The 12,814-nt window shown below is 39.2% G+C and overlaps 1 protein-coding gene and 1 long non-coding RNA gene across 9 annotated transcripts in view; one reads left to right on the top strand and one right to left on the bottom strand.

Annotated features, from left to right (window-relative positions):
* LOC120446767 (tyrosine-protein phosphatase Lar) overlaps positions 1-12,814 on the bottom strand; it is a 118,004-nt gene that overhangs the window by 61,296 nt on the left and 43,894 nt on the right. The window lies entirely within an intron of this gene.
* Positions 808-1,367, top strand: LOC120446769. The gene is made up of 3 exons (XR_005615888.2): positions 808-903; positions 1,084-1,241; positions 1,309-1,367. It is a non-coding gene; the product is annotated as an uncharacterized LOC120446769 (long non-coding RNA).

Raw genomic sequence — 12,814 nt, 5'->3', positions numbered from 1 at the left:
AAAATGAAGCGTCACTAAGCAGGAAGAAAAATGGCAAGGAAATGTAGTTTTGCCACCTACAACAATTGTTGCTTTTGCTCATTAAAAAATGGAACGAAGGAAATGGGAAGAAATGACACGTTTTGCACCCCAATCCCAAGATGATTTGCCATCGCGGTTTTGTTTGCTAGATTTGCTGGATTTGCGAAGCACTTGAAAGCATTTTACGCTTACGTTAGCAGTTTTTATAGCCACGACTGAGCAGCCGCCTGCGAATCAGCAATAAGCATATTGGTTTTTGCGGCTGTAATGAGCTCTTCGCTTTTCCGCAGGCAGACGCAAATTCTTCAGTAAATATATATTTCTTCCTCGCATTTGTAAAGTTTTATGTTTGCTTAAACAATTTGATGGCAGGGCAATGGCTAAAGGCGGAGCAAAAAACACAGACAGACACACTCAGAAAACTGAAGAACGAATAATTTGAGAACGAACGTTCTTAAAAATGTACTGTGTCGTACTTAAAATTTTTAAGACAACCGTTCTTGGAATAAGTACTAGTTGTACTCGAATTACACATTTCAAAAGCGATATTATTGATACTCATGGAAAACAAAGGTTTATCTTTTCTCATTTATGTATGTATATTCCTTGATCATTTTATGCGGCCAATTTTAAAAGAATATACACAAAAAATATAAGAAGTTTAAACTAAAATTTATGCGATCGAAAAATCTCCAGCCATTCGACTTCTTACACTTGTTTATATCGATTACATTTCTGTGTTGTTGAAGAAACATATGTTTTTTCGATAATCGATTGCAACACGGCTCTCATTTACTGTCAAAAAGTTCCTGGAGTAACAAGTACAAAGTGAATTAAGTGAAATAATTGAAGAACAATGTGAAAATGGGCACGGTGTGCAGGGTAAGTAGAAATCTTTAAATAAAGTATGTAATATACATACATAAAAAGTCGGTGGCCTATGCACGTGTTTGCATGCACGCATATGTATATGCGTATGCATTTATGTGTATAAAACTTTTGTGTTGCCAAATGTTACTTCTAAAAGAAATAAATCTATAAATTAATGTGTAATATTTACAGTTAAAAATCGACTTCTGAGAAATATGCCCAGAGAAAGAGCGTGCATTGTTTTCGAAGTAGGACGACCTGAAGCGCAGTGTTTCCTTTTTACGATAGGAAGATTAAAAACTATCTCAGCAGGCAACAGCTTACCGAAGCACAGCCGGCAATAAATGAAGGTAATATAACTAATAACAAAATTTGTATTTACTTATTGTTATATTTGTCTTTCTTCGTTTTTGATAGATACCCAGGACTCTATTTGTTATTTTGCTTGACACCGCGTTTCGTTAAATATGTTTAGCTGTAAGAACTTTAAGAAAAGTGTAACAATTTAATTTTTAAGAAAAAAATTATGGAAGTTTTTATGTATACATTTACTATATATAAAATAAGAATAACAAAACTCTTAAAGTCGTGTAAATAAACAATAAATATGATTCGTTCTTAAAACAAAAGTTTGCTCTGAAAATAAAAATACTCATACTTCAGTTTTAAATTTGTACAATTTAAACCGTGAATTTATAATGCGCATATTAAAATTTGACGAGTTTGGGTCAAGTATTTTTAATATTTATTTTAAGTATTTCCCATACTTAAAGCAGTACATTTATCGTACTTGGATCCAGAACGTTCGTTCTCAAATTCATAATTTCGGTCTCAAATTATTCGTTCTTGAATTAAAATTTTTGTCCTTGAATCAAAAAAATTCGAGTTTACCGTACTTTCGATGCGGTTCGTTCTTGATTTGATATCGAAAAGCGTTAATTTTTCCCTGAGTGCAGACGGCGTGGCGCTCAAGACACTTCCGTGCCGACTCATAAAAAGCGTATCATTAAGGCCATAAAACAGGGATTTTTATTTATTTTGCCGGATTGCCAACACTGCTCGTCGTTTGTTTGGTTTTAGGCCAAAATACAGAGATAAAATTTAAATAAATTTAATTATGCTCGTGCTATTTGGCGGCTCCATTTCCTGTTACAAAGATTAAAGGCATAGCAAATGAAATTTGTAGATTACATAGATACACAGCCCCGGGCCATCAAAGGGGGTGGATGGGTGGAAAATCAAGGAATCTGAACTGCAGCCAAGTTGTGCTAGCGTGCAACTTTTTGCTGATTTTTCATTTCGCACGTTCGGCTGGAAAAGCGAAAAAAAAATGGGAAGCACTGGCAACGCAGTCCGCATTGAGCAAACAATTTCGTTGTTGATATGTGCAAATTGATTTGAGCGTTTGAAATGTGCAGTTATAGATACACACCCCACACACACACATACACCCAGACAGAGGGGCACAAATACCAATACGCGCATTCAAGCAATTTATATGGAAATTAATACTAACATTTTTACTATGTCCCGTACAAAAAAAGGTTGAGAAAGAACACCACACAAAATAGAAAATTCGAATTGATTTTATGAAAAAATATTCTATAAGCTTTATGCCCAATCAGGGGCGTAGTTAAATAGAACTGAACAGGAGGTTCAGACAAGCGGGAATGGGTTAAAGTGCAAATCGAGAGATAGATATGATAATAGGTCAAGGGATCATAAGTGGACGTGTGGTACATTTGCAAAATGCAAATATTAAATAACTAGGTATTCAACTTAAACTAACTTAACACAAGGCCATATTAATTTAATAAAGTACACCAATCACATTTACATTAAATATTCCAATTTGACTTTGATATTGGATTTGCAAACATTTGAAGTTGAAGCCCAAATTAACAAGCTGAATCAGCTATTTGTACAATGAAATTTGGTTTGCTTAGAGAACCTTGGGAGTTCATTAGATTAATGTTTATATTTATGTTTATATTTGCCATATAATATAGCAACAACTCCCCTTGTTTTGTCTTTTGAATATGATTTCGCTATAGCAAAATATCTACTTTTAAAGTAACTAAATAAACTAACTTAAAGGATCTAAATTTATGGAAAAATGATGTCAGCTCCCTTTGGTGCCACAACTGCATAAGCTCTCTTTTTGTGGTGCCCCTTTAAAGTATACCCATAACTTTTGGCCCCATTTTCCAATATGCCGAAATGCTCATAAAAATTGACCCCGTGTGGCATTCACGGAAAAGAGGGAAAATGCCTCAATCGCTACTTTAGCCGGGGCATGTGTGTGGTATATACATATATGTATGTAGATGTATGTGTATAAAATAAGCATATGCTGAATGGAATCGTAAAGTATGCAGCTGGGTTTTATGGCCCCAGGCCTAGTTAGGGAAAACTTGAAAGTTAGGCCCCCGGCTACATTCTGGCAATTTATGCTCGAAGCCAGAATTTCAGAGTTCACCAGCCCCATCAAACATACGACTTTTTAATAAGTGCAAAGTGCGAGTGGGTACCATTTTATGGGGCAAAAGGGGGAGATTCAGGTTCGGCTTGTAATGGAAACGCTTCCACTGCAAATAGTCATAAGATGCTCTGCAGAGGAAGGATGAGCTGCTAAGCTGCTTGTCAGCTCTATAAGTCCGCAGATGTATAGACTGTGTATATAGGTACATTTCGTATATATAAGGGCATGTTGGCGACAAATCATTTGGCAAGCAGGAAGCTGGAAAGGGGGAAAATAACAGGAAAAGATGCCTTTCCAAACGGGAAGATGAGCCGAACGGGTCGTTTCCACTGACTGACAGCTGCAATTCACCTGTCAGCATCAGAAGCGTTTTCGTTTCGTTTCGTTTCGTTCCGTTTCGTTCAGCTGAATTGCATTGAAATACGATGCTAAATTTAACGATTCATTGCATTTCCCACTCCCTCGCCTCCTGGGCACTTTCCTACCCCAAACCCTATCCCCATGACCAAATTGCAACACTGTGTGTGTTCCGAGCCGCACCACTCGATTCTCGTGTTGTATTTTTAATGCGGCAACTTTGGCAAAGCATTGCTAAATCTGCTGAGTCTAAGGAACAGAGACTGCCTCGAAACTCGTCCTGCTCTTCTCCTCCGCCGGGATGCTACAAATAAAATACTTATAAAAGCGCAGCATAGTTTTACACTGGAGGATTTTTATAGCACTCCCCCAGCCGTCGTCTCTTGAGCTGTTGCGTATGCAACTAAATTTTAATGTTACTTGAAAGAGTAATAAAAATAAACTTTACGCCAGTTGAGAAATAGCGAGGCAAAGGCAGCCAGCGATTATGACCAACTCCTACGGAAAGTATGCAGTGGAAAAGGTTTAATTAAATTGCACAGAGAACCGTGTTCCTTCCGCACGGAAGAGAAAAATTCTGCCTGGGATTGGACAAAGTGTCAAGCGAATCGCACGAGGCAATTCATCATGGAATCGATAACATGGAATAGAAAACTTTCGGGATAAAGTTTTAGAAAGGCCTACGCCGAATGTTCGGTCAGTCAAGCATATAAATGATGCGGGCCAAAATGTCGACTTTGATGCCATTAATCAAAATTAAAAGCGTGTGACTTTCTTTAAAACACTCAGAAAATTCACGATTCAAATCTAACTAAAACGAAGAACCAATTTGTGTCCTTAAATAAATAGATTGATTTAGATAACAATTATTAATTACAGCTTCATAAAAATCTATTTAGAAAATATAAATGTGTTTACCAAAATGACGAAAGTGTTTAAAACTTGAGTGTGGACTACACATTTTTTACAAGTGTGTGGTTGGTGTACTCAAACAAAACCCAAAACTGTCTTTCATGTAAAGGTAAAGAAGTATACAGATTAAGGGCACGGTTTTAAGATGATTATTGTTTTGGCTCAACATTCCCTGAACAACCCCTAATTGAAAACGATACTTAGACCAGCTGTCAACTGTCAAGGCTACAAACACATATATTCAAGGAATTTATCAGAATCGGAATTTACTATGAACTAGATTGATGCAACATCAAATATTTATAGGTTGTCAATTTTCAATGACCAAAAATACCAAGCGTTTCGGCTGCAAGTTAGTTATCGACTGTGTTGATTGGGTCTTCAATATTCTCCGACCCTGGCCCATTTAACTCTTCATTTAAATATCCATTAAAAAGCTTAGCGAAGTTTCGCCAGCAACTTTTGGGCCATAACTCGTAGCCACATCTCACAGTTCATGTGCCAAAAGTGACTTGGCAAACTCACACGTTTGTGTATGCATTAAACTGTATAAACTAACCAACTGGTTGGGCAAACTCAAAATCCCTGCAAACATTTTCGACCAATGCCAACGCCTCGGGACAGAAGCAAAAAAAAAATGTAAATATACATATACGTTCGGACAGTTTTCCATGACATTTTAATATAATTAGTTTCTGCTTCTAGCCTAATGTAAAGTTGTGGCCAAAAAATTGTCAACACGTGCGAGGAGGGTCGAGAAGAGGCCGAGTCCTTCGCAATATAGGACATGGCAAAGTTAACATGACTGTCCTGCGGTTTTGCATCAGCTTCAGAGAAACAACTATTCAAGCCTCTGGGTAAAGCCGAGGATGCCATAGACCACAGCATATTTAATGGTGGAATTTCGCAATGCCCACCTCACGCCTACTCTATTAAATGGGGATTTGTTGTTTTTTGGCTACAATCCATCTGTGTGTGTTTTTTAAAAAGGAAAGCAGGCCGAAGACGTTTGGCCACATGGCAACTCTCATTATTTCTTTGCGGGATTACCAAGTAAGCTGGGGGAGCTTAAAATGCCGCAAACTTTATGAGACGCAGCACACGTGGTTCGCCTTGGTTTGGTTTGCTTTGGATTGGTCTGGTCTAGTCCGGTGTCACTCCCTCATCTTCCGTTGGCGCTTGCCAACGAATCCTGCAGGATCCTCGGCGAGTAGGCCTTAGCAATTTATGATTGCTAGTGACCGGGCGATAACAAAAGGCAGGAGGAACAAGCACAGGACAATGATGACGACCAGAAAGAAGGAATGCTCTGTAGACAACCTGGCAATTTCATAAACTGTCCTGGCACTTGCCAAATTGCCAGGAGAGAAACCAAAATCACCAAAGCCCAAGGATATTCCCAAATTGAAAGAGAATTCAGAAAGATTTGAAACACGGGCATGTTAGCTATGTTGGGGCATATTTAAAGAAAACATTTAAAGAAAACATTAAGTTAATAACTTAATTTAAGTGAAAATATTTTATAAATGATTAGTGGGTTTACGAATTTATAAATGTAAAACTTTTAGGTATACTCATTTATTTATTATAATATACCGCATAGAGCACCTAACCTTCCCGTAAAAGTACTCTCCACTTAGCTTTCTTCAAGTTTTTTTCAGTAGTAGGAATGCTTTGATATTTTATTGAGCTTGTCATAATATTTATGAAATGTATTAGTGCATACAGGGATAGGATGGAGTATCTGCTGCCAGAGCAAACACAAAACCGAACTTAAGCCTAAATGTCAACCGAATGTTTCAGCCTCAGTATTTTTGGAGGTGAGAGCGACAGGGACAATGCAAAAAGTTTGCCGAGCGGAGTGCAGGACAAAGTTTTATTATTATTAGCATGGCTTTTGGCTTTCATTAGTTTCAACTTTTGACAGAAATTATATTGAGTATATACATTCGCTCTAGAGGACACGCACACATACGTACGTATTGATGTTGACCATGATGGACGAACAAGTTTCCTACCAGCCACAAAGTTTCTTTTCCATTTTTGCTGTTTTGTTTAATTTGCGTTATTTATAAGCTGCCAAAAGAGCCGCCGGCCAGATGGCCAGTCCAAAAAACTTGTCTACCACTTGCCACTTGATGTTACTTGCCGCTTCCCGCTCCTTCCCTCAACACACGCATTTGGGCGGCAACGCCCGTAAGTAGGCAACATCAGCCACAAAATGGCTGGCAGCCAAATGGGCGCACAACACAACGAGCCGCACTTAAGTCGACTCTTAAGGAAAACAATGCGAAGTAAGCCCCAGGTAGCCAGGCTACACTATGCCTCTGGGCCTTGGCTTTTAAAGGAGCTCTACACGTGGGCAAATCTGAAGTTTGAGATTTGCTGGCATTTTAAATGCCTGCGAAATCCGCATTGTCATACCTTGATAAATAGCTGAAATTACTCCTGGCAAACACTTCTCCAGTTGCCACTTGGCGAAAGTTCGTCGAGTAACGCCCGGTAAGCCGGTGTCAAGTTGAGAAACTAAAACGAATTCCATGTATTTCATTAAGATGCCCCCACGTCCTGCTGGAGGATCTAAATACGAGACCAGAATTTAAAACTCGCAAGGAGCTCCTCATTATGTTTCAATCCGACTTTTCACATTATTGTTGTAAATTCCTCGACATCATTTAAAATTTATTTCGATATCAATATTTATATAAAATTGTATTTAAACTCACAGACGCTAAGACTAACCAACTAAGAGAATCTAGGGACATTTTCCATTTGATTAAGCGATAAGTCTGCTGAAAAGGGCAAATTTCTATCTCTTCTTTTTAATCAAAGAAATGTAAATTTCCACTTTCCATAAGAAAAATTGTTTCCTCCAGGTAACCTAACGTTGGAACCCAACTAGTACATTAAACATTCAGCTCAATCCTCTGAACGAAACGTTCTCCCTCGAAGTTGTCTTTCCCATTTATAAACCTAATACCATGCTGGTTCCCAATCCAGCGAATCTTCTGTATCTCCATCTCACCTTAACCTTTGAGCTGAGAATTAATATGTGGCCCCAACCCCAAACTCCCGCCTCCTGAACTTGGCGAAACTACCAGACGTAGACAATCCCGTCAGGTCCCGAGTTTCCTTTACAAAATCCAACAAAGCATAAATGTTTTGTCGCTAAGCCTACAGTCATATAGCCGTAAAGTATGCATTGCCTGTTCGGCCCATTGTTTCATCCTGGCCAAACGAAAACCTCCACCAGGATGGAAGGACCCAGCCGACTCTACGCTATCCATTCTCGACAAGTCCTTGTTTTATTGTTTCTCAAATCGCTGCCTGTCGCTGACTTTTTTCTTCTGCCACCCGTCGTCTCGAGTCCTTAGCTTCTTGTTTATTATTATGCAGCAAACGTCGCGACGCGTTGAGATTATGGAGGTAAATAGTGGAGAGGGGACTCTATAGGCATTTATGTTTCAGAACTTTGCCACGAGGCCCTAAACGCAATATTTAAAAAAGAAACACTCGCCCATAACAACAGAAAGAAGTTTAAATACTCTTATTTCCCCTAAAGACATTCCAATAAGGGTACAGTTTTCCAAAAAGCTACCTTTAACTCAGGATTAGGGATAAAAGAACCAAACTGGAATTATCTAGGATACACTTTAAGTTGCTTCTAAGATCAACCAAACTTAACACATAGCCATTTTTGGAAAGAGCATTGCCAAGAAAACGTCCAGGTACTAACGAAATTTGATATATGTCCTCTTGTCTAAGGGCTTATGCAAATTCATGGAGCGAATTCAGCACCGCAGGCACTAAGTTCCCGAAGTACTTACTGAAGGTTCCATCAATTTTCATACCTTGCCCAACTGTTGCAAAGACAGGCAATTACGCCGAGGGCAGGAGTAGTACATAAAAGAACAAAAAAGAATATATGCACTAATGTCCCAAAAAAGATCGAGTCCGAGACAATTAAGACGATAATAACAAGCGACAAGTTTATTGCCCGCACACACATCAGTTGTGGCAGAATAAGCAGATGGGGTCGGAATGGATATTGGCCAGCCGCAAAAACTCTTCCAGAAAGCCTAAGCTTTTGTGACCCGAAGCCTAATGCGTTAACAGCAATAATAACAACGGCACAATGTGGGCTTTGGAGCCACAAAACACCATATACATCGGGTCACAAAATATATATATATATATATATACCAACATTTGCTCGCCTTAAAAGCCAGTCGTCTACTAATGCCAACAGCTGGCGACATAAATATCAAAAAGTGCTGTGGGATGCGGGGGCGTCAATGGGAACCACGGCTTTTGTCTTTGACCAACAGCCAGACTAAAACAGACCATGAGCACCGGGCACGGGCACTAAACCACTAAGTAAGATAAGTGAGGTCAAGCAAAAGGGGTCATGTGCGCGCACTGTAACCGAGTTGCTCACGCCTCCCCTTCCACCGAGTCCTCCTTCTTCTCCTCCACCTCCGCGTACTCCATCCTGGTTATCTAACCACATGGGAGAAGCAGAAGCAACGTCGAGGAATTCCGCAGTAAGTCTGGACAACGATGGTGTGCCGGAACAGCAGCACGAGCAAGTAAAAGAGCAACCAGGTGAGAGCAGCAAAAGTTGCCGATAAAGGAAAGTACAGGGACAACACTCATACGCCTCGGAAAAAGTGCTCAACTCAATCAGTAAATCAATAACTCAATGGCCGCAGTCTTCGGGGAATTGCGGTTAAGGATATATTGTTTTACCAGCCAATCTTTCTTCTCAGAACACAACATCACAATTAAAACTTTAAGCATATACAAATAATGCATGTACATCGTGATTTGTATGTTGTCAGTTTTATGTTATTGTTTTACCAGCCAACCTTTCTTCTCAGAACATAACATCACAATTAAAACTTTAAGCATATACAAATAATGCATGTACATCGTGATTTGTATGTTGTCAGTTTTATATTAAGCATAAAGAAACAAGGGATAACGGCACAGTACCAGAAAATACTTGTTACTAAACTAAAGACAGTGCAAATGGAGATTCTGATATTAATTTTGGAAGGTGACTATTTCTAAGATTGCACATGAACGCCATCTAGTTAGTTGCAGTTACTTCTCACGACGCTTTAAAGTGATTTATAGATTATTAATTACTTTTGGGGGTAATAAAGTGGTATGGACAATTTTTGGTATTTTGCAGAGACTGACTGAAAGAGTAGGCCAAAAACGGTAATTACCCTTCCAAGCAACTAAAGGTGTTTAGATAGAGAGATATTTTAATAACGTATTAAGGTATTAAGTAAAATTTCCACCACTATTACTAGCTTCCTATTATTATAAAAACCACGTTTCTTATATGTGCAAACTCACAAATCATGTACAGCAATCAAAAGTCATCAATTTGCATCACGGAAAATCCTGCATTTGCTTCTCCTCGGCAAAAGGTAAATGAATCTCTACGCACATTGTAAGCCATGTGATGACTCTCTATAGGCAATGGCGATGATAGTGCTGCTTTGACCTGTAATTACTTTCACTTTTTCGATATGCCGAGTCATGCTAAATAATTTCCTTATTGGCCAGAAAAATACACAACTTAACTTTTTGACAAAACGTTCGCCTGATCCAAAATCCCTGAGCAGAATGGGCAAAAAGTTATTCACGTTGCCCTTAGCCTCATCCCATGTGATGACTTTCATGCTTCCATTATTCATTATCTATGCCTAGAGCAAATCTGGGGATCAAGGTTTTGGTTTGCGTTTGGGTTTGGGTTTTGCCGTTGCCGGGGTTTTAATTAATGAAGCTACAATATGACAACAAAGCTTAGCTAATTAATTTGTTGCCAGAGAATTCGTTTCGGAAAATATAAAAATTAGGTATGTACATCAATCCTCTCAAGGAATTAACGAATATAGGTATAGGTACATCAAAGTGTATAAGCACAATTTAAAATGTATCCTTATTGTGATTGTTAAATAAAGAACAAATAATTAAACATTCATAAACAGTTAAGCAAAGCTTGTGCCTGGTGTGCCTGTCAAATAAAAAATGTAATAAAAGCAGCAAAGCAATATCGTATGAAATACAAAAATTCTTCGGGATTCGAATGCCAGCTTATGAAAAATAATCCAAATTACCCAAAAGTGGAACTCGTACAACATGCTTTAGAAGAACACAGCGCCATAAGTTGGCAAAATGTTACTTTCTCATCTGCACTTTGCAGCAAAAGTCGAGATGCGCTTGCTAATGCTGTGAAAGAATCGAGAGCAAACAGAGAAGAGATGCCAAAATATGCAAATCAACTTTCTTTCAACTCCGTGAGTTAGAAAAAGAATAACCAAACATGTGGGTGAGCCACATACAGCGCACACTTCGATATGGATTGATGTAAAATTGATGCGCCGCAGAGTGGGTTATTGTCTGGCATTGGCCCGCATAAACAACCATAAGTAAAAACAAAACAGAGAGGAAAACAGAGAACAGAAAAAATAACAAGAAATTTCAATAATGCCAAGGCATTTGTTCGCCACTTGAAAAATGGTTGCGAGCAAAAATATGAAGGAGTCGAGAAAGTCGCTAGAGCACTTCAGGCAATTTATGGCATATGTTACCTAACACACAAGACACAAAACACAAGAAACAAAACTCGCATACGACGCCACGCACACTCGTATGTAAATGCTAAAATAATACGAATGCGTGTGGCATAAAAATTGATATGCCAACATTTCTTTCATGTGTGACTAATTCACAAGTAAAGTGCACAAAGTTTTTAAATAAAATATAAAATATCGCTAGAGTGCTTGGGAACACAAGAAAGCCAGTGGCAAATTGTTGACTTGATGTTTGCCCTATAAGTGATTGATCTCGAGGGTTAGGGAAAATATGTAAGGCAGACTTGGAAGTAATTTATGAAATCCCCCCTTCTTCATTGACCATCATTTATGGGTTATGGGTTTTAAATTAATAGCCCCCATTGCGAAATATTTTCCAGGATATTTGAAGGCCAAGAGCCCAAACACCAGACTCCAACAACTATAGCCTGAAATAATGACGCACAATAAATTGAACTTTTCATAAATTTTCAGCACAAATTGGCCCAGCGTTTGGGGTTTTCATTGGGGTATCCACTCAACTCAACTCCGGTCTGCTTCTTTTATGTGTCCTGCAAGCCATCCTGGCATTGTCAACGCCTGCCACGCCTACCATCCGACCAGACTGCCATCCCCTTTCTGCCAACTGAATTTATGGTTGGCAGCTTTTAGGCTTTGTTTTGCTGCTTATTATTGTTATTGGCACCAACAGTGACATATTAGGAGCACCGCCATCGCCTTCATTTTTCCTTCTGTCCAAGCTCATTTGTTGGCCCCGACCAGAGATGGCTGATCGCTTTTGGGCCCGGAGTCCTCAAAGGTCCTGCGGTCCGTTGCGTATGCCGGATTATTAATATTAGAGGAACAAAAAATACGAACAAAAAAGAAGGAGAGGAAATATATTTTCTACTGGCCGGCTGCTGCTGCCACTACTGCTGCTGTTTTCGATTATTGTCCTTCGCATCGTCCTGTTTCTTATCCCGTAAATTGTTATTGACAACGGAAGCAGCAGCGCGGCACAAATTGGGCGTTGAATTTGCGGCTTGCTTGGTGTTTCCACCCCCCCACTTTCTTTATTTCGCTTAGCTTTCTTTATGCGGCCGTCCATTTGCTGTGGTTATTATTATGGTTGATTTAGTGGCCACAAATTGAATGAATTGTCTTATTTAACCAAAATAAGCAATATCGCATAGGTTTTTTAAATTCAATAATCCCGCCAAAGTGCGTCGTTCCTCAAATGATATTAAAACGGAGATGGAGACGGAGATAGAGACGGAGGCGGAGAAAAGCGAACAGACTCAGCGGAAATGACAGACGAAGCACTCAATTGAATTAATTAATGCCAAGCCGATGAAAGGGAGTCGCGGAAATTAAGTTTAAGCGGCTGGCGAACAGCAGGCGAAAATGTTGACAGCGCGACATATCGCAGAAAATATTTAAATAAAGTCGTAATTAAATGCATAGCGTTCCCAGCCTCCAGCCCCCACATACCGCATACCACTCATGCAATCCCTTCAGTCTGTAAGTTGAGCAACAGTTGGAATAGCATGGAAATCACGCATACAAGGACATCTGAAGCTAA

This window comes from Drosophila santomea, chromosome 2R (assembly GCF_016746245.2).
Source record: "Drosophila santomea strain STO CAGO 1482 chromosome 2R, Prin_Dsan_1.1, whole genome shotgun sequence".
Lineage (NCBI taxonomy): Eukaryota > Metazoa > Arthropoda > Insecta > Diptera > Drosophilidae > Drosophila > Drosophila santomea.
Note: the sequence above shows the minus strand (reverse complement) of the source record. Positions and strands in the feature narration are given on the sequence as shown.